This window comes from Spermophilus citellus (genome assembly GCF_964194105.1).
Source record: "Spermophilus citellus genome assembly, chromosome: 11".
Taxonomy (NCBI): domain Eukaryota; kingdom Metazoa; phylum Chordata; class Mammalia; order Rodentia; family Sciuridae; genus Spermophilus; species Spermophilus citellus.
In genome coordinates this window covers 96,886,105-96,911,278 of record NC_138192.1, presented here as the reverse complement: position 1 = coordinate 96,911,278, position 25,174 = coordinate 96,886,105, and the positions used below count along the sequence as shown (strand labels likewise).

Here is a 25,174-nt window from a genome sequence, read left to right as displayed (position 1 = left end):
AAAGCCTTTGTGTTGAATTTGTGGCTGCCAAGTAGTATCAGCCATTTCCAGAAATTAGGTTCTATAGTATATGAATTTATTATCTAGAGAGCTGACATTAATTAAGTCTTGGTTTCTGCAACAAGCCTTATTTTCCAAGCAGACTCCCCAGCTGCTGTGGAACACACTGCCAGCCACCAAGTTCACATTCAAGAGGCCTTTCTTCCACTTCAGGCTGAAGGCTGCATCCCTCTTTTTGGCAGTTAGACCTTCAACTCTCTGAAGATTCCCTGCAGATTTGCCACAATGGTCTTAATTTGCCTTGCACTCCATTATTTCTGCCTAGAACTCCCCTGCTGATCCAGTGGTCAGTTCTGCTCTCTCCTGTCTGATGAAGTTATTGTAAAATAAGATATAAAAGAATCTAAAAGCCCAGTAGGTTAACTTAGGAAATTTCATTTTCTACTTAAATGCAGGTATCCTTTTAATGTAGATCCAAAACTGTTCCTTCTATTTCTTTAACTTGTTAAAAGAAAGCACTATGTACCAGATGATTTTTCATACCAAATGATTTTGATGGATATTCATTCCTGAAGTAATGGCTGCCTTAAATATTTAAGGGCAAAAAGACTCTGAGATGATTTGACCTTGAGAGAATGCTGTTCAAGCCTAATGAAAATTAGCACATTCTTGAGAATGCTGCGGAGCACACAAAGAAAGAAGAGATCCCAATGAAATGAAATGTTTTCCCCAGCAGTTTGTGAAGAGAGTGAAGATTCTGAGAAACCCACTGTTAAAACTCAGTTTCCAGGGATGGGCTCAGGGGTAGAGTGCTGGCTGCTGAGAAACCTACTGAGGTAAAGCAAGCATTTACCCCATACGAATATCACCCACTGTGTGCATCAGTGAAAAAAATTGATCTACATCCATTTAGAATATAAGGTTCACTTCCCCCTAATAGAAGCAAGGCTTCTTCACCCTTGGCACAGTTTCCAGTTTGCTGCCTCCTCCCAGTTCCTCCACGTGGTTGGATTCAGATATCTACCTTACAAAACTGACTCCTCGTGACCATGTCTCTATGGGATAGCTGGGTAACCTACTTGACTCTCTCCTGACCCCTGTAGCCCAAATGAACTGTGTAGATATGCCACAGTGACTACCTCTCAGCCACAGTGTGATTCCACGGAACTTGTATCTACTTGTTCTAAACACACCAGTTATAGCCCCTGAAGGAAATTTTTGCTTGGATAATATCCTGGATCCCCCAAAAGGCTTTGGCTCACAGATGCCTTTCTTTTTCTTCTCTTGCTTTCCACTTACTGGTTGAGTGCACAAGCCCGGGGCCACTAAGTCTTACCAACTGGCCCTGCTAAGTGTGATGCATCTTCTGTCTGGGGTCTGTAATACACCCCTTTTGTGATTTTATGCATTTTGTTGAGTTGCCTCCTTCAGGTCTCACCTCACTGACACACCTGAATCTAACTTCTCTCCAGGTTGGGACTCTCCTGGGATAGTGGTTATCTTGGTGGGAGTAAATAGGACAGAGGTCAGATGAGAGCCAAAGGATGCCCGCATAAATAAGCTCCCTTGGTCAGGATCACCTGTCACAGGTAAGATACTCAGTCATTAGCTCATCCACCACAGTAAAAAAGCATCCCTTGGAAAGTACACTGTAAATATCCATGACCACCTACTGCCCAGGACCCCATTAGGGCATGCTGACAGGCACCTCAAGACCAAATTAGAGGAAAATACAACAGAGATGTATCAATTCATTTATTACAATCCAGAATTGATATCAAAGTACTGAAATTTACTTAAAACACGAGAATGGATTAATTTATTTTCTTATATTCACTTATATTCTACAATATTCTGAGTGTGAAATGAGAAGCTACATTATAGCCAGGGGACCCTAGAATTGTTTACAATCATGGGGCACAACCCAGCAAGCATTAACACCATGCAAACATTGCCCCTGTATGCAACAGCAAAAAGAAATGAGAAGTCCCCTGATAAGGAAATGGTACAGGGCTGGGGATGTGGCTCAAGCGGTAGCGTGCTCGCCTCGCATGCGTGCGGCCTGGGTTCGATCCTCAGCACCACATACCAACAAAGATGTTGTGTCCGCCGAGAACTAAAAAATAAATATTAAAAAATTCTCTCTCTCTCTCTCCCTCTATCACTCTCTCTTTAAAAAAAAAAAAAGGAAATGGTACAATTGCAAAATTTAAGAAGGTTTTTATTTTTATTTTTGCAGTATTGGGGATTGAACCCTGGGCCTCATGCAGTCTAGGCAAGCAGTCTACCACTAAGCTATATCCCAAACTACTTAAGTTTTATTTTGAGACAAGGTATCACTACATTGCACAGGTTGGCCTTGAACTTGAGATCCTCCTGCTTCAGTCTCCTAAATAGTGGGATTATAGTCATGTGTCATGGCTCCTGGCTTCAACTGTTCTGTTTCACAAAAGATTTCCCAGGACCCAAGAAAAAGTATGACACTTTCCAAGATTTAATAGGGAGACAAGACACTTGGTTAAATTAGAATCATGACGAGAATTTTAATTCAAAAGAATGACTTTCCTAGGTTTAAAGGAAGCAGGTTATCATTTGCCCAGAAAGATATTCTCATGGATTCAATTAATCAAAGATGAATGAAGTCTCAGGACTCATATCTCCATGCTTCCTTTTGTCCTGTTCCCAGCACATTCAACCTCAGGCAGCTTGACAAATAAGGTCAGAACTTGAACTTGCACACACTGATCATTAGTTCCTGTGAAAGAAAATCACTAATTAAGTGGAAATGTCTCCACAGTTTCCACTTGCTTGAAAACAGGGAGTTTGGGTTTCTGACATAAAAAAGAAACCTAACAGCAAATACCATTGAAAACTTTCCTACTTTCTTTGGAAGAAATTGCTTAGACATATCTTATGCACTTTTTTACTTACATATATTTCTTATTTTCTTTTTGTGCTTTTCCCCTTCTTTACTGTCAACTACCAGGCTTGGTCTTTGTGCTTTTAGGTTTCTGTACCAGGACAGTGAACTCCTATCTGAACAGGTCTCATTTGTGGAATATTAATATAATTTGATTAATGTTTGATAGTTAGAGAACTTATGCTGTACCTTGTCAGAGGTAGAGATTCTGTTTTATATCAGAGATTGTCTAGCTTTTTCTGCAAAGGGCCAGATGGTAAATATTTGGGTTTTGCTGACCATATGGTCTCTGTGGCACCTATTCAACTCTGCCCTAACAGTTCAGAAGCAGTCCCAGATGATGCATACATGAAAGTGTAGCTATGTTCCAAGAAAACTTTAGGTATACCACAAATTCTAGTTTCATATCATTTCACATGTCATGTTTTTTTTGTTGTTGTTGTTGTTGTTTTGCAATTTTGTAACCATTAAATAGCGGAAAATAGTCTTAGTTTGCAAACTTAAAAAAAAAAAAGAACCAAATTTAGCATCGTTGGCCTCTGACTTAGAATCACATTAACCCACACTCCACCCCTATAATTGCTGTAAAATGACAAGTGAAAAATTCCCTAAACTAAGTGTAAAAAATTAAGCAGTAATTTGGACCTACTCATATATTGTACTGTTTGGATCCCCCCTCAGGAAATTCCAGGAGATTGCTTGAATCTGGCTTTTCAAAGTTTCCTGTAAAGTACTAAATGGGAGAACCAGAGGGTTGTATGGGAGGGCAGAGCTGGCAAGAATCTGTCCTGCCCCATGTATATAATTTCCTTCAAGTTCTCTGTTTCATCTTAACATAGTTTGTGAGTTTGTCATTTTACTTCATAATATTTTCCCCCAAAATTTTCTAGTAAAGGTAAAGCTCTAAAAGGCATGACAATTTGTACAGACCCTGTTCCTACAAGGTCATGGTACTCTATTTAATCTGGAAAGCCAAAGAGGCAAGGTTAGAGATTACCATAAAACATTAGGCAAGAATTTAACTGCAGAATCCTATGTAGTTAAGCAACTTCTTCCAGGAATAATTGTTCTAAAAGAGCACTTTGTTCATGTATGCTTTTCTGTAAAAAATTAATAAAGCTCTTAATGTATAGAAGCAATGACTTCAGAACAAAAATATAGCTGGATCAAATCTCCTGTCATGGAATCTTCCACACGTAATCCCAAGGGGACAGCAGAGAGCTAAGAGCAAAGAACAATTTCTTTTATAGTTCCAATTCTTACCAAATATGTGCATATTTAAATTACAAAATAGCTCCAATTGTTTTTGACTTTATAATTCTTTCTTTCAGCTTTGCTATCTGATGTGTCTTCTACAGGCTTAGCAAGATTTACTAGTTGATACATTTCTATTGTTTTTTTTCTCCCAAGACACTTAATGCTTTCAAAAGTTCAAATCAGTAACTTAAACCAGTTTTGGTTTACTTCCAAAAGATTCTTTTCTCATTCTTTTAATGCAAACACTTGATATGTTCTTTTAAGAATGTAACCCAAAATTGTACCCTAAAGCTCACAATAGTCTCATAGGCTGGTGCGTTACCATGGCAACCCCTGGGCTAGCTTCTGAGAAACAGTAACAAGGGTTTCCATCCTGTTTCTGTCATTGTGTTAACACAGCCCCATCCTACCCTTTGGATCCCAAGATGAGGAAGGTCATTGCTAATTCTGCTTCAACTTGCTTTTTTTCTTTTTTAAGAAGTGAGACTGGGAAAAGAGGTTATCCTCTCTCTTGGAAATGATTGCAATCAAGGAAAGAAAACTCACCCAAATCCTGGAGCCAGAATTTTGCTTTAGGAGGTAGTTTTGATTTGGCTTTTGAACTTTTGTACTACATATTTTTTTAATATGTTGGATGGACGAAGATACCCCACCTTCTTTTATCAAAAGAAGCCAACAGGGCTGGGGATATAGCTCAGTTGGTAGAATGCCTGCCTCACATGCACAAGGTCCTGTGTTTAATCCCCAGGACTGGGGTGGGGGTGAGGGGGGGGGCATTGCAGTTGTAACCTTACAAGAATTTGGAATCTAACTAGATACAGTATTTTCCCACTTGCCTTTTGTGGCTAGGGCAAAGCAAGCACTAGTTCTAGCAGAGGTACAAACACTGCTTTGGCTGGTCACCATAACACAGAGCTTGTGCCTTTCAGAGGGTGAATTCTGGTTCCTTCAGATTTAATCTTTCTACTCCCTTCAACCCAAAGCAACTGCTTTTCCTTTTAGCAACTGCTCACAAGACACCATCCCACTTGAGTGTCTAAAGTCTGAGAAGGGATTTGGATGTAGCTCAATCATAGAGTACTTGTCTAGAATGTGCAAGGTCCTGGGTTCAATCCCCTGCACTGTAAATAAATAAACAAATGAATCTAGGAAGAACAGAGAGAAATAGTGCTGGCCTGGCAGGTACCCAAACCTCGCTTCACCCTGAACTTTTGCTCTGAAGGCACGACCTTTGATATTAGGTTTTCTGTTCTAGGGCCTTCTTTGACATCTGAGAACCCTTGATCTTCTACACAATTCCAGAGTACCTTATGTGTAAACACCACCGTTTCCTTTGGTTTTATTTGTATATATATAAACCAGAGTTTCAGAGAAAAGCAAAACAATGCTCTCTCTCTTTCCCTGTGTTCCAACTCTTCAGTTTGTACATCTAGAAAAATCAGAAGCTGAGCGTGGTGGCACATTCCTGTAATCCCAGTTGACTGGGGAGGCTGAGGCAGGAGGATTTGCAAACTGAGGTCAGCCTCGGCAATTTAGCAAGACCCTAGGCAACTTAGCAAGACCCTGTCTCAAAATAAAAAATAAAAAGGACTGGGGATGTGGCTGAGTGGTAAAGTGCCACTGGGTTTAAATCCTCAGTACCAACCACCCCCAACAAAACAAAACAAACAACAACAAATAGAAACATCAGGTTCAAACAAGGCATTTGGCCAAAAAAGATGGTAAGCCAGAAATAACTCATCTCTGGGTCAGGTTTTAGCCTTAAATTTATTATTATCATAAGAAAAAAAGGAAAGGAATGCTAACATTGTCTCCTTTGGAAGACTTTTAGAATCAACTACCCAATACTAGAAGGCCCTAGAAGGCTGCAAGTATCTCATTTTGAAGGCATCTATGGTAGATTTTAAAATTTAGGCAAACCGGGCAAAATACCTGTTGGTCTGCTAGTCTTGCTGCTGCTGCAGGCAGGGAGCTTCTGACAAGGGCCTGAACACTGCAGCCCATTGTTGTCTTTCAGACCCTGCATACAGTGTGTGCTGTGTCTGTGCCTCACCTCTCACACACCTAGCCCTTCAGTTGGGGGAACCGGCAATCTTTTGAGTTTCACAGCAAACAATAGGCTATTTACTTACAGCAAGTCATACTTCTCCTATTACACACAGCTCTATTTCTGTATGCTATTTCCTAAACTATGAACATTTCAGTGTTGACTTATGGGAACTGAGAAGTACTCAGTTTCTGGGAATTAAAAAAAAGAGGAATATAGGAGGCTGGAAATACAAAACTTGAGTTGAAGAAGAGACAACCTTAGCAAAAGGAAAGGAAGCTGAGAGGTAGTAATTCCTGGCCTCAGAGGTGCCTTTGGCTGGTTTCCTGAGAAAAGAGGCAACAGAGACTTGAGTGAAATAATCCAATGGCCTAAACTCCGTTTGAGGTTATCAAAAAGAGTACACAGCCAAAGGAAAGGAAATCAGCACTATGCACAATACCCAAGACAGACAAACAACCAAGCTATTGACAGATGAATGGATGAAGCAAATGTGGTGTGCATACATAATAATGGAATATTATCCAGTCTTAAAATCCTGTCATTACAGCATCATGGATGGTAATGGAGGATATTATGTTAAATGAAATAAGCCAGGCACAGAAAGACAAACACTGCATGTTCTCATTCATATTTGAAAGCTAAAAAATTGATCTCATAAAAGTGGAAAGTAAAATAGGTCAGCAAGGCTGGGAAAGGTGGCAGGGGAAGAAGGTAGAAAAAGAGCTTCTAAAATGCAGAAATGTAGTTACATGGGAGGGTTAAGTTCTAGTCTTCTATGGCATAGTGAGGTAACTGTTATTAACAATAGTTTACTGCGTATTTGAAAATAACTAGAAGGAAGGATTTTAGGCCTGGTAGCTAAGGAGATTGAGGCAGGAAGATTGCACGTTGGAGGTCAGTCTTAGCAATTTAGGGAGACTCTATCTCAAAATAAAATAGCCGGTGGTGTTCAATCCTAGTGGCTCAGGAGGTGGAGGCAGAAGGATCATGATTTCAAAGCCAGCCTCAGCAACTTAGTGAGGCCCTAAGCAACTCAATGAGACCCCATCTCTAAATAAAATACAAGAAAGGGCTGGGGATATGACTCTAGTTAAGTGCCCCTGAGTTCAATCCCTGGTACCTAAATAAATAAATAAATAAGGCTGGGCATATAGCTCAGAAGTAGAGTGCCCCTAAATTCAATCTCTAGTACCTCAAAATAAAAATAAGGATTTTTGAATATTACTAGCACGAAGAAATGATAAATATTTCAGGTGGTAAATATGTTGATTAACCTGATTTGATCTTTAGTTTGATCTTTATCCATCATAAATATGTATCAAAACATCGACATTGCACCCCATGAATATGTACAATTATTATGTGGTTATTATTTATATTATTTCAAATTATTTTGAAAGAGAAAGAAAGAACAAATGAAAGAAAGAGAAAGACTACACCACCATGTGTATTAGAGAGGAATGACAAAACTCAGCTATACAGAGTAAGCAAAAAAAGATAACCCATAAACTTAATCTTTTAAATTGTTAAAGTTATTGTATTGTGAAACAGCTTGAGGATTGGGATCCATGCAGAAATGCCCACATCAACAAAAGAAAAACAAATCTCTTCAAGATTCACATCATGTGTAATAAAATAATCTCATCGAAGCTCTGTAGAAATGAGACCCTGAATAGTTCTGAACAGAGAGTAAGGTAAATTGGAAAATTACCAGCATCCTTAATTACTGATGTTTTCCAGATATTAGTTTTATTTAGCATGTTTATTTGGCTGCTTTCTTTCAGAAAATAGCACAATTATCATGCAGATTTCCATAAGGCTACTCCTGGTCTCCAGTTCCTGAATATTTTTCCTGAAAGTTTTAACCCTCTAAATTGTATATGTTCTGAGAGAGAAGTATTTGGAAATGTAAATGTGGGATGGACCACCTACACAGGGAAGCTGACAGGTGTTTCAAGTTGGAAGAGGATTTGCACCCACAGAGTTAATTCACACTTCAGCTCTTCCAGTAGCCCGGAGCCCAGCTTCTATCCCTGGGAGTGGACACCCTCCAGTACACTTCAAAGTTGGCACTGACCCCAAATGCTTACAGATGTGTCTGGGCCTGTAAGTAATTTTCTTTTATCTTTAAAATTGTACTCTTGCTATAGTTAATCTTAAGGTGTAACATCTTAAAAAAAAAGAAAGAAAAAGAAACAAAACAACAACAAAGAGCACAGAGCAATTCTAGCATATAATATAAAATACTAATCAGAATTAGAGTTTTTTTTACCTATTTTCCATGCTCATAATAATTCCCCAGTACCATTTAATAACCAGAACTTTGACTTTGTATCATATAATTTGTCTTTGAATTATCTTTTTTTTTTTTTTTTTGTACTAGGGATTGAACTCAGGGGGACTTGACCACTGAGCCACATCCTCAGCCCTCCCTATTTTGTATTCTATTTAGAGACAGGGTCTCACTGAGTTGCTTAGCACCTCACCTTTGCTAAGGCAGGCTTTGAACTCCAGATCTTCCTGTCTCAGCTGGGTTTACAGATGTGTGTCACCATGCCTGGCATATTTGAATTATCTTTACCTCTTCAACCTGTAAAGCCAGCATCATGAAAACTGTACAGACTTTTAAAATGTTTTAACATGCGTGTTTTACCCCACATGGAAAGGTACTTGTATTTATTTTCATTATTCCTTGCCCCTGCTAATTTCCCTTTATATTATTCACTTACTATTCATTCTACTTCATCATTTCATAAAAGTGTTTTTGCAATAGGAATCTATCCTTTCCTTTCTTTTTATTTTGTTTTTTTCTTTTTCTTGTGATACTAAGGATTGAAGCAAAGGCCTCATGCACGCTAGGCAAATGCTCTACCACTAAGCTACATACCAGCCTTTTTTATTTTGTTTGGAGACAGGATCTCCCTAAAATGGGGGAGTCTGGTCTTGAATTTGTGATCTCTAGTATCTCAAAATAAAAATAAGGATGATTAATACCTGGGATGATTGCAGGTGTGCAGCCACCACACTCAGCTTTGTATTGTTCCTTCTCAATGCTACATGTAGAGTAAGAAAATATCTAGTGGTCAGTTTGTGCCTTGATTCTTCTGAATATATTTCTATTTCTATTCTATTAATATTTTGGTATTAAGGATCAATTCTAAGACATAAGGTCATGCTAGCTGTATATCTTCCTCATCGCATTTTTAACTGATGCTACAATTCACTAATTCAATTTTTCTGATTAGTATGAAAATTTTGCTGAAAATTGCTTATGTTAGACTATTTAACAAGTAGTTAAGATCTTCTTTTTTAATGTTTTTATTTTTTATTTCTAGTTTATTTTATTTATTTATTTTATGTGGTGCTGAGGATCAAACCCAGGGCCTCATGTGGGCTAGGCAAGCATTCTACTGCTGAGCCCCACCCAGCCCTGTTAAGATCATCTTGTGCCTCCTTGGTATTAGGGATTGAACCCAGGGACACTCTATCCGAGCTTCATTACATTCCCAGCCCTTTTCATTTTTCCTTTTGAGACAGGGTCATGTTAAAAGGTAGCCTCAAATTTACAATCCTTTTGCCTTAGTTTCTCCAGTGGCTGGGATCACAGGTGTATACTATGCCTGACTGAATTGCTTTTAAAAACACAGATCTACCAATTCAAAACTCCAAATTAATGATTCATTGTGTATATAACAACACCAACAATTCATCTTTCTGAGTACTGAATACTTATATTCTTTACTAGACTTAGTTCCTAGTTTTGTTATTCTGCTGAGAACATGAGAAAAGGGGTTGGGTTTTTTTCTTGGGGTGGTACTGGGGATTGAACTCAGGGGCATGTGATAACTGAGCCACATCCCCAGCCCTATTTTGTATTTTATTAGAGACAGGGTCTCACTGAGTTGCTTAGCGAGAAAAAGAGTTGGAAGAGAGAAGGAAGGGGACAAGGTACATGACTCAATTTCAGAGTCGGTACAGTTTCTCATTAGGTATTGAGTTTCTATTTGTAGAAATTCAAGTTTATGTCTTCAACAAAATATTCCATGAATTCCCTAGAAGCACTTGGCCATTCTTGAATCTTGGTTGACTGACATCAAGTTAAAATAGTAAAGAGATCCCGTGCGATGATGCATTCCTGTAAACCTAGTGACTCAGAAGACTGAGGCAGGAGATAGCAAGTTCAAAGCCAGCCTCCACAATTTAGCAAGACCCTCTGATAAGGACTTAGGATAAAGAAAGAGAAATAGTGAATCTTAAAGGAAACACCCATCCACGCGCCATTGAGATGTACAAAGCATAGCTGTAAATCTTGAGCAACATGCCCTTGTAAGGTGAGGGAAATACACAAATGCAGAGAAAAATGGCGCGAAATTGTGCGGCTCCAGCCTGGATCCACTTCCAGTCTGGCCCCTGATACAGCCCAAGTATTGGACCCCCAGCCCAAGTCAGGGCTGCTTCTCATCCTTGAGACAGCCTCATTCTCCCTTGAATGTGAATCTACCTTCCTAGATAAACCTCTGCCTGTGCCTTTGTCTGGCTAGTGCTGGAATTCTTTTCCATCACATATGGCAAGAACCCTGCTAGATCTGAGCTGAGATCCTCCTTTCCTTCCCTCGGAACTCCTCGGACCCTTCCCAGAGACATCTCTTCTCCCATGATATCTTTGTCTCAAAAAAAAAAAAAAAAAAAAAAAAAAAAAAATATATATATATATATATATATATATATATATATGAAGGAGGAAGGGGATGTGGCCCACCCCTGGGTTCAACCCCTGGTACTAAGTAAATAAAATAAAATAAAATAAAATAAAATAAAATGGCAAATAGGGAAATACAAAGCCATGTCATAGGGGGCCCTTAACATCCTTTCCATGATCTCAACCAAAATATGCCTTAACACTAGGGAAGGTTGAATGGAAGAAGACTTACCCTGGCCACAGCTCTTCAAGGTGCTCCAAGTCCAAAGCAAAGGATGCAACTCTGCTTTCCCTTAAATAAATGTCTCTTTCTAGGTAAAGAGAGAATGGATTAGAGGTTAAAATGGTGTCAGTTTGCCACAGTCTAAGGTATCTTATGCTGGTATTTTAAGGAGGGGTTTGGTTCCTAATCAGCATCCCAATGGACCCCTATCAAATTCTAACCTACAGCACATTTTTAGCTTTTGTGATTTTTATAACCTCTTAATTCTCTTTTTCTTAACAAAGATCTTTTGTTCCTGAACTTCCAAACTCCACCTTATAATTTTATAAAATTCGACAGACTCTTTTATTCTTTTTGAAAGAATTCCTCCACGAAAGACAATTTTCCGGGGAGAGTTCCACTTTATTACAAAAGGCTGTGGGCTTATATCTAAGGAGAGATGGCAGGGCTTAGGTAAATGATGGGTCACTCGTTTTTTGGTAAGTTCCTCCAGATGTCAGTTGCGGAGCCCACGAAATTAGTTCTTATTGGGGCTAAGGTTTCCTGCCAGCGAGATTTGAAATTAGCGCCATCGGGAGAGTTCATACTGGCGGGAACTTTTCCCGCCAGTGAAAAAAGGGGAAAATAGGAAGAGAAGGTCCTTAGGCGCCATGTTGGGGTTTTTTTTCCTGGGGTGCGGCTGCCGTTATACTTTTTCCCAACACTTTTCTTATCTATCTATCTATCCCGATATCTATCTATTTTATGGTACTGGCGATTGTTCCTGGAGTGTTCTACCACTGAGCTACATCTCCCAGTCCTTTTTCCTTTTTTTTTTTTTTGTGGTGCTGGGGATTAAACCCAGGGCCTTGTGCATTTGAGGCAAGCACTCTACCAACAGAGCTATATCCCCAGCCCCCACCCAGCCCTTTAAAAATAAATTATTTTAAGGGCTGGGGCTTTAGCTTAGTGGTAGAGTGCTTACCTAGCACATGTGGCATTGGTTTCCATCCTCAGCACCACATAAAAATAAACGAATAAAATAAATGTATTCTATCCATCTACAACTAAATAAAATATTTTTTTCTTTTTTTTATTTTATTTTTTTTTTATTGTTGGTCGTTCAAAACATTACATAGTTAAATAAAATATTTTTTTAAAATGATTTTAAGACAGGGTGTTGCTAAATTAAATGCACTGGCATTGAACTTGAGATCCTCCTGCCTCAGCCTCCTGAGTTGCTGTGATTACAGGTATTTGTTTCCGGCTGGTATTCTTATTTCATTTTTTTTTTGTGGAGCCAAGTATTGAACCCAGGGCCTTGTGCATGCTTAGGGAAGAGAAACACTCTCAGCCCCAGGGTTCTTAGTGTATACTTGAGATATGAGATATCTTAAAATTTGCATCCTTAAAGTGATAATTCTCAGCCCTCTGTTAGGTAGTTTTCAGTGCCAACAGAACAAGTGTCACATAAAACATACTGACTTTCTGGATTCTCCCCCTTCAAAAGTGGTTCCCGAATATTCAGGCATCCCTTTTCCTTCTTCAGGTCTACACACCTCCCTACATAAACAACAAGTGAGGTATGAAGATGTCGGCAACAGGAAAGTGAAATTCAAAGATTTCACTTCTACATAAATATTGTGTTCTCAAGAAGAACAGGAGAGGTTCATTCTGGGGCTTGCCTCTTAGTCCCACATGAAACTAGAAACCTCAGGAGGAAGTTTAGAACTCCTGTAGAACAGGCCTCATTATGGTCATTATCAACAACATTATTGTTGGTGTTATTTGTTGTGGGGGGAGAACTGGGGATTTAGTCCAGGGGCAATTTACCACTGAGCCACATCCCCACCCCCTGCTTTTTTAAAAAAAAAATTTAAATTATTATCATTATTTTTTAAAAATCATTATTATCTTTTAAAATTTTAGCCTTGCTAAGCTGCTGAGGCTGGCTTTGAATTTGCCATCTTCCAGTCTCAGCCTCCTAAGCTGCTAAGATCACAGGCGTGAGCCATTGCGCCTAGCATTGCCAGAATTATTGCATTATATTGACGTATTGCAACTAGTAATTTTACAGCATGCCTACTATGTCCCAGACTTTGCAGTAGGTACTTTACATATATTATCTCATTTAATCTAAGCAAGTGTATGAAGTTCAGTGTATTATCATTGTCATTTAATAAAGGGGAAAATTAGTGCCTACTAGAGTAAATTTGTCTTACTGAAGATACTAATGAGTGGTACTACTATCCTATAACTAAAATTCAGAACATCTGACTCCCCAGTTACTACTCTTAAGTCCTAAACATCTAAAACTGGACCTGTTAAGCACTGATTTTTAGAGAAAAAAGTGATCGTAGATATACAGTAGCTTGAATTTAATGGATTATTGTGGTTGCATAATATATTTTATTTATAAAGGGTTTTAAAAATTTATTTAGTGTTGGGTCTAGTGACCCACACTTGTAGTTCCAGTGACTTAGGAAGCTGAGCCAGGAGGATCATAAATTTGAGACTAGCCTCAGGAACTTAGTGAGGCTCTGTCTCAAAATAAAAAATAAAAAGGGCTGGGGATGTAGCTCAGTGATGAAGCACCTCTGGGCTTTACCTGTACCAATTCAAACAATTCCCAGTACCAAAACAAACAAATAAGCAAAATAAACAACCAAAAAATTAATTTACCTTTGTTCTAATTCTCTGACCTGTCCAGTATTGATAATGAATCAAGAAAATTGATTTATCATTTGTTTATTGGTAGGAAAGAAATAAAAATAAAAATTCAAGATTAAAGAAAACATGTATTGGTGATCATTTTTAGAGACAATTTTAGTGTGGTTTTGGAAGAAGTATGGTTTTGGAAGAAGTAGAAAATATTAGCTTTTGACAATTATTCATTGTTATTTTAGTTTATAAATTTATAGAAATGGTCAAAAAATGTAGTTATTTTAATTATTGTGCCAGAAAATCTTCTGCATCTAAAACATTTCTGCTCCAGAATGCATTCTGCAAAGAACTGACTTTTCTAATTATCTGTGGTTATCTCAGATCTCCCACTAATATCTTTTGTGCATCTGCTCATCAAGTTGCACAGATTTCCAAATGGGATTAGCAATTTTAGCAACATCAATAGTATCCTTTGAGGATGTTTTGCTCATCTTCTGTTCTAGCAAATGTTTTATTGTTTAGTATCATTTGGGCAAAAATCTGACTCTGCATCTAAAACATATGAAGTTCAAAAAAATTTTTAACTAGGTCTTACATAAATCATCAGTGAAAGTAGTAAATGCCTGAAGGAATTTATTTTTATAGTATATTCAAATTACTGAAATATTGTAAAGGAAGCAGCTATTTAGGTTTGCCTGATATTTATATTTATGTGTATTTAATTTAATTTGTACATTAATAATATGTATTTATATAAGAAAATATATTATAAAATTTACAAAAGATAGCCAATAAATTGCTTTTCTATGGCATAGGGATACATAATTTCCCTCAAGAATTGAAGGATAAATTCCAAGATTGTTTCCTTTTTGTTGTTTTTTTGGCTGGGGTGGTGGTGGGGTTGGGGGTGGGGGTGGGGTGGGAGTATGGGGGTGGGGTGGAGGGATGGGGATTTTTTTTTTTTTTTTTTGGTACCTGGATTGAACTCAAGGGTGCCCAGGCAGTTTTTGTTGGTCTCAAATTCCTGGGCTCAAGTGATCCTTAAGTCTCAGTTTCCTGAAAAAAGTATCACCTAGTAAGTTTTTCTTGTCTTTTTTTTTTTCAGTACTGGGCATCAAACCCAGGGCCTTGGGCATGTTGGGCAAGTGCTCTATCACTGAGCTAAAACCCCAGACTTCCTCTCATTGTTTTAAAGAAGATGGCTTAGAAAGAGATCACTGAGTACTAATCTGTTAGAGGTTGTTAATATTTTTTAGTAAAACATAGGGGCTGTTTAGAGACAACATGTAGCTTCATGCACATTTGAACAGAGGAATATTGCACAGTCTGCTGACTTCAATACCAGGCTCACCACTAGGTAACTATAAATTATTGACATTCCAACCTTGTTGGGTTACCACAGATCAATTAATAAGGCCCCAGGAGAACTGAGTAGTGGCAATGTTCACTTTGAACTCTATACACATAGTGAGAGAATAGGTCTTTATTGGGCAAAAAGGAGAAGTCCATAATATACTTTCTTGATAGCGTCAGTATAGTGAAAGGTCAAAACAGGAAGTACCATTGTTAATAGGCAGAAACATTAAAGTTCTGTTCTCAAAAACACCTTGAACCCTTTCCCCATGAGGACATTTTACATGTAGGAATTTTGGGTGGGACCATATGGCTTCCTGCATTTTCTTCAAAGTGGTAAAGTTTGTTTTTCTTTTTCAAAACAGTTTAAAGGAAAGATACTTAGCCATTTCAGAAGAGAATAACATTACATTCCTTTTAGATTTTTTTATGAGCATCTGTGATCTTTTGTCATATGTGGTTAAAAAATGACCATCACTGATGAAATGACATTTTATATTTAGAGAAAAGCCTCAGTACATTTTCCAAAAATATCTTTTTTTAAATCTCTAGTTCTTTCTGGACAAGTTTTGTCTGTGGTGAAATTGAATATATATGCTTTCATGAGGGAGACAGTCACTTCATTCAAATATACTGATGATGAAAAGCTCAAGTGCTGTGGTCTTTGAGACTGGGGAAGTAGAATTCACTGGTTCTTTGTGCACGAATACTAATAAGTCATTCTTATAATATTTGTTGCCTTGAAATAATATTTTGAAAAAAGAGAAGAATGTCATAAACCCGAATAGTGAAGGGAAAGTCAGGAAATAATAGGTATCTTGGTCTTGAAACGTTCATTTCCATCTTCTAAGTTTCCTCATAGCTCATGTCTGATGGTAGACAAATATTCTAGAATGATAATCATTCAAAATAAGTACAGGGAAATCATTTTTTTTTTTTTTACAGGTAGAATGAATCCAAGCTGCTTTTCCCCTTTTCTTAATGAAATGAGACTATTTCAAATGAAGATCTGACAATAAATTAAGGGAAGTTTCAGCCCAAATGCTTAATTAGTAGTTAATCTTTACAGGTAAGCTGTCATCCTACTACAAATACAGCCTAATGCAGTAATGAAGTAAAAGACAAAATCCTCACATAATGGATCAGAAAATTTAAGATAAAGCACCTCTCTCTATATACCTAGATCCAGTCAAAGATCTCTCCAGGGACACACCTTTGCATGGATCTTTATTTGTGGTCTTAAATACATTTGAGTTTGTTGTTCTTTACATAACGATTTCTGTACACAATCTGTGGAAAAAGAAAAGTTTTCTGATTTACCTATAGTAGATTAAGATATGACTTGCCTTAGTGAAAAATAACCATTTTGCGGAACTATTAAATGAATATGAGAATAGATATTATCTAGGATATAGTCTGATTTTCCTAATCCAGTTATCAACTAGAATTTTTTTTTCTTGCCATACAAGTATTGATGAGGTAAACTCCTGGGATCAGAAGGAAACTCAAAAGAGATCATCCCACATATGTCATTGTGATAAAATTTTCTTGAAATTCTATTTTTCACTACAAAAACCTAAAGCAGCAGTAGGAAATCAGCTGCTGATTTAGAGTAGAAGAGGAAAGGGGATCTGCACCGTCTCTGTGCTTTAGTTCAATTCGATCATAGGACATGGAGTTAGGCCTTCTGCCTGTCTCTCCAAGATCATGGTGCTTGGCTGCCCACTTTTGTTTTACAAGATGAGTTGGAAATTTAATGGATTTTATTTATGCTGCTGACTTTTGAAATAGAAGGGAAAATTTAAAGGGAAGAAGCATTGATTGCAGGATCAAAGTTCTATTTAAAAAATGTGGGATTCTTATGGGAAGGAATTAAAAAGACTTTAAAAGTTAAATTTTAAAAGTGTTTTACAGTTTATAAGTCACTTCCATGTAAAATTATTTCATTTGAAGGTACATTGAGGGAGGTCCTGAATGATAGCATGAATTAGTAGCAGAACTATGATCAAATCCACACATCTAATATCCTCACCGAAGATTATTTGCATTACATTTCTTTCTTTACCCTCCCTTTTTCCTTCTCCCATAAAGGATTCTGATATTTACTTCATGTTTGTGGAAAGACATAAAAGACTAAAAGATTTTTGAGGGCAAACTTAGTGTCCTATTATCTCTTTGAATCTAAAGAAAGTGTTCAGTTAATGTTTGTTGAATGAATGAATGAATGAAATAAAAAATAAAAAAGCAAATTAAAGCAGAGAAACATTTTTTCATATATTAAGTAAATGAAAATAGAAGATCAATATATTGGTGTTGGGAATAGAACCCAGGGTCTTGCCTGTACTCTACCCTGAGCTACAAACCTAGTCCAAATATTACAGATTATAGAGAACTATTTAGAATATCAAGTAGTGTATTAGATGCTATCATTCATCTATTCATCATTTATCTATTTATCTGCCATCTTATCATTCCACTTTTTTGTGTGTGTGTGTGACACTAGGAATTGAACTCAAGGCCTCACACAGGCTAGGCAAGCACTCTACCACTAAGCTACATCCCCAGCCCATTTAATTTTTATTTTGAGACAGGTTCTTGCTAAGTTACCCAGGCTGGCCTTGAACTTGCAATTCTCCTGCCTTAGCCTCCCAAGTAGTTGGGATTACAGATGTGTGCCACCACACCAGGCCCCAAATAATACATCTTGTCATCCATGATTAATTACAAGTTCTCAGTTGTAATTATAATTTAGAAAAACTTATAATTTTTTTAAAAAATTTTTTTTAAAGAGAGAGAGAGAGAGAATTTTAATATTTATTTTTTAGTTATCGGAGGACACAACATCTTTGTATGTGGTGCTGAGGATCGAACCCGGGCCGCACACATGCCAGGCGAGCGCACTACCGCTTGAGCCACATCCCCAGCCCCGAGAAAAACTTATAATTTAGAAAAATTTTTCTAATTGACAACATAGACATTAGAATTTATTCTTCAGTATTATAAGATTTATTGAGAAACAACAAATGAAAGTGGTCGTAATTCCCTGTCATACCTGGAAGAATACAAGACTGTGACCATAAACTCATTATATTTACATCAGTTTTCCTATTCATGGCTGTTATATAACCTTTATAAATTCCACAGCTTTATCAAAGCATGAACTGATCATTTTTATGTTATTCCATATGCATAGCTTATCCATGATTAGATTTCAATTGGCCATGCTTAGTCAAAGCAAGTGTTCATATATGTGTGTGTGTGTGTGTGTGTGTGTGTGTGTGTTTTCTCCTATGGAATGCTTAGGTAGAGATACTAGGTGTATTGACCTTTGCTTTATTTCTGGGGGTGTGGATATCAGTGGTACAGCACATACCTAACATGAGCAAAGCCCTGATTTCAATCCCCAATGACCCCCCCACACTTATTTCTGCAAAGCCTCTATAAGTATATATTTGTATACAAGACTTGAAAGAAAATGTAAAGGAAGAATACATTTATTATTGATTTAAGACTAATATATGTTGGGTTCATGTATTAGGAGATACATTGAGGAAAAACAATATTAAATAAGATAGAAATTTTACAATATCAATTCCACAAAACATACAGAGGTGAAATATCCAGGATCAGATTTATTTACTTATTTAATCTGGTAGTGCTGGAGCTTGAACGCAGGGCTGTGCTCTACCACCCAGCTATACTCCCAAACCCTAGGATCAGAGTTAGATTCTCAAGATCCATACTGAAGAAGAATATATTGAAAAATGACCCAAGCAGTAACTTTGCTAAATTACTGCTGTCAAGGAACACTGCACAATGCCATCTAGTGACGAGTGACCATCTTACCATTAATCACATAGAAATGACTAGGTGAGAAGAGGAAAATTTCCCAGAATTGTATATGCAACCAAGGGGGGAAATCCTTTTGAGAGAATTAAGATTTAATAAATTAGTTGCAGTTCTTCAGGTATACTTAGCTATGAAAATTTCTCACTGATCTACTGCTTGGCTATTTTTATGTTTCGACATCGTGTTGCCACCTACCTTCAAACCTGTGCCTGCCTCTGCTCCGGTGGCTGCTGCCCTTCACCATTCAGTCCACAGCTGCTCTCAGGAGGATGAGCGTTCTCCCAGCCGCAGCCCCCATCTGATGACAGGTGGTGGAGGTGGAGCACTTTAGAAATCGTCTCAACAATTAAAAAAAAAACACACTTCAAAAAAGGGAACCAAGATGATTTTTGAAACAGTCTGTGCCAAATTAAAAATAATAATAACAACAACAATAAATAAACTCTTGGAAGTTCAAAGAATAAAACTAAAATAGGGCACCGGGGGGAAGTCATTTTTGTTTTTCCTGGCCAATGACTCTGCAGTCCTGATGCTGTCTCCATCCTTGTACCAAATCCTTATTAAAAATGCCAGAGACCTCTCTCTGAATGGCTGGAGCATTATGCCCTAAGGGAAATAATTTTCTTCAACATTTCTCATCTTTTGTAAACAGATGGCATAGAGGGTTTTTTTTTTTTTTTTAAGAGGAAAGACTAACAATCTGTTAACTGTGGGATTTTTATAGTCCAAAATAGTTTGTTTTTTGTTAATATTTTACAACTAGATTAATCATTGTCACTGCTATAGATACCTTTAAGAAAATGAGACCACCTTGCTGCACTCATATCTACCTGCTTAAGATTAGTAGGAACATTTCAGTTGCCTTAGAAAAATACCACGTTAAAAAAACTTCATGAAGTAAAAAGAAAACCTTATCAAACTCTCCAGCTTCAAGTACGGTTAGTTGTTTTCTTTTTATTGTAGCCTACATGCTGTGATTGGAGCACAATGTGTGGAAATTACATAACCATTATTTCCACAAATCAAAGCTATTGAGAAATGGGAAGGCCATGCAGAGCTGCTGCATGAAATGTTGATTAAAACAATTCCACTGTGCCTGTATGTCTAAAGTCCTCTTTCTTTTAAGTGTCAATTGTTTCTTCAGTCTTAACCATCACTGGAACTAGTTTTGTTTCCTATTTTTTTATGTTTTGCAGTGCTGGGGATCAAACCCAGAGCCTCATGCTTGCCAAGTACTCTCCACTGAGTTATATCCCCAGCACTCTATATTTCTTATACTTTTTCTTTTTCAACTTTATTTAAAAATATTTTGAGCTAGTCAAGGCAAAGGGCTTTTAATTGAAGTATTGGAACCATTGGGAAGACAGTCAATGCAATTTCCATAATTTGGGGAATTTTTGGTGCCCTCTGCCCAGTCCATTCCCAGATTTATGGGGACTCGTGAGTGTCCTTCCATTGTTTATTTCACACTTAAAACAGAGACCAGTCCGATAGCTATTTAGGCCAGAGACCCTGAACACATTATAAGAGAATGAAGAAAAACACAAAAAGGTCATCATTCCTAGCTTTTCCCATTCTTCTCTTGGTCTGGCAGAGGCTTGGTTGTGCGAGTAACCACACAACACTTCTTCCCTTAGTGCCACAGCCCACGCTGAGAATTCAGATCCTCCCCTCCCAGGGAACACATCTGTGGTCGGGCTGGGGATGGCATGGGGATTTCTAATGCTCTCTGGAATTCAGGAGCTGAAAATGGGTCATTCTAAAGTATGGAGTGAAATTTTGTCTTGAGAAATTCTACTGGGGTATTCTGTTAGCTTTGTTCACTATTGAAATTCATTTTGAGGAAGTAATAGTCTTCAAAAAATAGGCATAAAATTTAGCTATGCTTTGACACTTTTCGGCACCTGGGATATAATGAGCATAATAAATATCTTTTGAGGTTTCTAGATTTATGATCAAAGATTGTTTCCTTCTGTAATGTTTTTCCTCAAAGAAGTGTTTCGGTATTCTGTAAAGTAAAATTTTTGGAGATTATGAGGCTAAAATAGCGATTAAAGCAAAAGTCTATGATCAGTCACACAGTCTAATTTTAAACCATGGTGACAGCTTTTCTTTTATCTTTAAATTCGGTGCCATTTTCTTCCTGTCATTTTCACCACTAGGATTTTTTTTTCTAAAGATGTATGCCTTTCTGCCCACATCCCCTTCTAAAAGAATCTGTTTTCCTGCTGAACAGATGGGCCTACTGGTCCATGTTTGCATCAGATGACCCACTCCTCTGGCTCTTGTGACTGGTCCAGGGTGTGGAGACCTACTCTGAGAGCCTATTCATAGGTTAGTCCAACCTAGTTAAATGATTTTTTTTGATGACTTTTCCCTAAGGTATAAAGTCATCAATGGAACTGAAGTTGTGAGGTCAGAGGTATTTGGTGTGAGAATTGTCCATGACAAGTCTCAGCTATGTGTAAATCAGATTACGAAGGCACCTAAAGTAAAAATCTTGCCTATGGAGTTAGCCTAAGAAAGCCACATAGAACAGGCACACAGGGAGAAGCAGTAGCAAAGGCTGGAGCCAACATTTGGGAAATCTCTCCTCACCATCTAGATATTTTTCTGCTCTTTCAATGGACATTATATTTTGGTATGGTTTAGTTTGGATTGTCTACCTCCAGAAATAATCCCTGATTATCTTAAATTAATCAGCAATGTCACATTACCTTGTCCATCTGACTGGCTCAGAGTAGGCATATGACCCAATTATGGATGATGAGGTTAAAGAGACAGTTGGAGTTTTTTTTTGGGGGGGGGGCGGGGGTGGTGGTGGTGTTCCTCTTTAAACCTCAGGAGCTGCTTCATAGCTACTCACTACTTTTTGTAGGTATGAACTAGGAATCATGTTGCTCTGACTACTTCTGGCTACCTTTAGTGTGGAAACCTGAGATGGAAACAGCATGAAAGAATGCGGATGTGGAAAGAAAGACAGTCTTTGCTGGCATTATGGAGACATAGTTTTTTTTTTTTTTCTTTTTCCAAAGCCTGCCCAGTTTTTGGATTTTTAGATACATAGACCAATGAATTCCTTGAATTGTTGTTGCAAACTTTCTGGTTGGATTTTTCTTTTACTTGTAACTGAAACTTTAAGTTTGGATGAGCTAATAATTTTCTTTCTTTTTTAAATACCTTTATTTGTTTTTTTAAAATTATTATTATTATTTTTAAATGTGGTGCCGGGGATGGAACCCAGTGTCTCATGCATGCTAGGCAAGCACTCTACCACTGAACCACAACCCTGGCCCTGAGCTAATAATTTTCTATGTCTCAGGAGACCAAGCAGTCCCCCAAATGTCACCAATTCAAGCAGTCCTCTGTTCCATCTTCTCCATTGTGTCCTGCCTGGTTCTGTACCACTTAACAGAGTGACTGGTTACATTATCAGTATTTATGAAACTATAAATTCTCTCCTCTTTTACTCTCTCAATAATACTATTTGCCTAAAATCTTTGAAAGTAGGAAGACATCAGATTTTCAAGTTTCAAAAGTGATCTTGGGGAAGATGAAAGACAATTATTAAGGAAGTTAAAGTGATTAAGGGAGAAGCCAATTAACTTAAGCAAGGTTGAGAAAAACAAATGATTGTGCAAACAGACAGTATAATACATGCTTCTTTAAAAAAATTTTTTTTGTATTGTAGATGGACAGGATGCCTTTGTTTGTTTATTTATTTATTTTTTAAAATGTGGTGCTAAGGATTGAACCCGGTGCCTCACACACACTAGGCAAGCACTCTGCCACTGAGCCATAGCCTCAGCCCGTGCTTCTTTTCATATATATGCTATGAACACCTTCAGTCTGACCTTGGTAAGAATTTGTACCCTGCATTTGAAATGGGAGTTGAAAGAAAAAGCATCTGCCTTCCCATAGTTAAAATCAAGGGGTGTATCTGGAGCTTTGGTATGTTACCTCACTTAATCCTGATAATCATGCCTGATGGGTACCCTTAGTTCCATTACATGGATGGAGAAATTGAGGAAGAGAGATTAATTAACTTGCCCAATTTAGTAACACACTTGAGGTTGGAAATGAAAAATTCATTTTTAGTTTATGATAATTACAAAATGTGATTAATTTATGACCTCTCTGGCCTTGCCAGAACTGAGCTCTAGCTGCAAGGATATTAAGACTTGCATGGACTATTTCTGGAAAAATCATAAGAATCTATAACAGTGGTTCCCTCCAGGGATGCTAACTGAATGACAGGAAGTGGGAAATATTTATTTTTCACTATCCAGTGTTTCATGTCTTTTCAAGTTTGGACCATATGCTTATATTATTTTATCCAAAAAGTGACATATTTAGGGGAAAAAATCATATGGAAATTTTTATCTGATAATATGATAGGCCTACAGTGATGATTTGGAAACCCTTTTTACCTCTACAATATTTTATTGTTTCATCCCATGAAAATGCCTCCCCATTTCAGAGAATAAAAAGATTTTTGCACTGAGTCCTCCCAAACCACTGAAACTGCCTGAAAAGATCTTGAAAAAGGTCACCTATCTTTTCAACAATACCAATTTTTTTAATTGAATAAATTAAATTAAATTTTGGAAGTTAACCTTCAGATTTAGATTAGGCCAAATGTCTCTAGGGTCCAATAAGAGCTAAAGAGACCTGCCAGCATTTTCACTTGAAAGGATATCTTTGTTGTGATTAACACCAAGATGCCTACAGAGTAGAGAGAGCAGCAGTTAAGAGCCCAACACTTAATCACTCAAGATATCTCCCATGGGTGTGGACTAGCTGAGGGGAAGTGTGCTTTGCACATTTTATTTTCTCAGGAACACAGCAGGCATCTTGTAAAATCCACTAGGATAAGCCCCATAACCAAAACAAAAGAGGATAAAGAAAATTCGTGTACACAGGCGCTGGCAATCTGCCTTGGTTTTCTGATGACAAACTCTACGGGAGACAGGAACCCCTCAGAGTCTGACCTTGTCTCTTCTTACTGAAGACGGTTTAGTGTGTGTGTGTGTGTGTGTGTGTGTGTGTGTGTGTGTGTGCGCGTGCTTCAAGTAACTGCTTCACATTTATGATATCTTTCAAATATCAGAGATATGTACAGTGTATGTTACCATAAGAAACTTTTTGTTCAAACATGACATCTACTTGAGTGTTCATGTTCATGGTTTTGAGTAGCTCAGAACAGCAAAAACAATGAAAAATCTTTTAACACACTGGAATTAACATGAATATGAGCTATGCAGCTAAGCTTCACTGCTTTTAGCATTGAAGACAGTCACATCTAATTTTGCTGCTATAGAAAGCAAATCAGTTCTGCTAACTAAAGCCCACAGTATTTTGCACATTATTTTTCTGAGTTCTTTCTATTTTAGTGTTTGAAATGGTAAAAAAAAAAAAAAAATAATAATTCTGCCCCAGCATTCTTTCTGGAAAATTCTGTGAGCTGTCTTTTGATCTGTGCTACTGGTTCACAAGTCACTCTTGGCTGAAGTTACAAAGCAAGAGAAGATTTTATTTATGGAATTTTGTATTTTTTTTTCTATTCACCATACTGCACTTCCTCCTCTGAGGCCACAGAATTCTGCTGTGAATTAGAACAGGAGGAGGCAATGATAGGCTTTGCTAAGACCTCAGAACGGCAGGCAGAGGATTCCTGAGTGGGATCCTTGTGTGAAAGGCATTTCTGCCCTTTTGTGTATTGCCAGAATCTTCACTTTTATGAGAGAAAAATAGGAATGCAACAGTGGAAAAATCCACTGTCTGTAGTGGGCATTACCATAGCTTGAAGGAATGGTCACAGTCGTTCCTGTGTCTGTCTTTGCCTACCTGGGGCTTCTGTAAATAACCTTCCCTAAGTCAGGCCAGGAATTTCACGTAACCAGCTCTAGATTTCACAATGGTGGTGTTGAATGGACTGTTCCACTTGTTGTTATTATTTGACATGTTTCTATCACTGTTTATTGGGCCTTACATGCAATGTAAACTGGTCATTCTAACACATTTTTTTCCCAAATTCGTATTATTGTCTATTAGCTCCAGCATAACTTTTAGTTCATTACTCTTCATTTCAATGTGGTCAAAGCTTAAAGTTGCTTCATCAAGTTTCATACATTTTCTCATTTAAATCAACACCATGAAAATCCCCAGATTCTTAAGATT

General features: G+C 37.6%; 1 long non-coding RNA gene across 1 annotated transcript in view; it reads right to left on the bottom strand.

Moving 5' to 3' along the window:
* Window positions 1–19,274, bottom strand: part of LOC308631118 — a 28,725-nt gene extending 9,451 nt beyond the window's left edge. The window contains exons 1-2 of the long non-coding RNA XR_014018112.1: window positions 19,190–19,274; window positions 11,159–11,237 (exon numbers count right to left, since the gene is read on the bottom strand). This is a non-coding gene — a long non-coding RNA (uncharacterized lncRNA). The remainder of the gene's footprint in view (window positions 1–11,158; window positions 11,238–19,189) is intronic.
* Between the last annotated feature and the right edge of the window lie 5,900 nt (window positions 19,275–25,174).